Here is a 780-nt window from a genome sequence, read left to right as displayed (position 1 = left end):
TTGTAACGGCCTTGGCCCGATGAACCTTATCAAATGCTTTACCCCAAACCTTTTCGTTCAGAAACTCTAATTAAAACTCAAATTTGTCTTACATAAAACCAAACTCAACAAAACTGAAATGTCGAATAGAAACTTAAGAAGAAATGGTTGAAAGAAGATCTCCTATGGATACCTAGCGTGGACTACTACCCCACATACTTTCCTTAGACTCTCTATATGATCCCTTATTCGTACTTATTCTTACATCTTTCACTTATCATTCACAACACGTCTCAACACCTTATCATCATATTCTTGACCACCCTAACATGCCTACGTTCTTATCACTTCAACACGTACTATCGTCTAGACAAGATCAATCACATATCACATCACACATACACACAATATCTAGAACTGATTAACAAAGGACTAAGTCCCATTGGTTACTCAACATGAGGCAAGTTCACAGCCAAGTCCTCACCTTAGCTTTTTGCAGAAGTAGATCTGGATCTAGGTTTGGGGAACAGTCACTTCTCGAGATCTGATTTGAGAATCGGATTCACACAAGAGAGAGATGGGTTTAGAATCTGTCATTTTCCAATGACTTAGAGCTAGAGATCTTAGTTTTACCTTTAGGGTTCAGATCTCAGTTGCTTGCACGAAACTGAATCAAGGAGGCGGCGGCTAGGAGCTCGGTTGCGGCGGCTAGGGCTTCGCGGGCGGCTGGTGGCTGGCTTCGCCAGAGATGGAGCGGCGGCGGCTTGAGGCGGAGGCGGCGGCGGGGTTCTGCTCAGGCAG

This window comes from Brassica oleracea, chromosome C4, assembly GCF_000695525.1.
Source record: "Brassica oleracea var. oleracea cultivar TO1000 chromosome C4, BOL, whole genome shotgun sequence".
NCBI lineage: Eukaryota > Viridiplantae > Streptophyta > Magnoliopsida > Brassicales > Brassicaceae > Brassica > Brassica oleracea.
The sequence above is the reverse complement of the archived record's forward strand: the minus strand, read 5'-3'. Positions refer to the sequence as shown.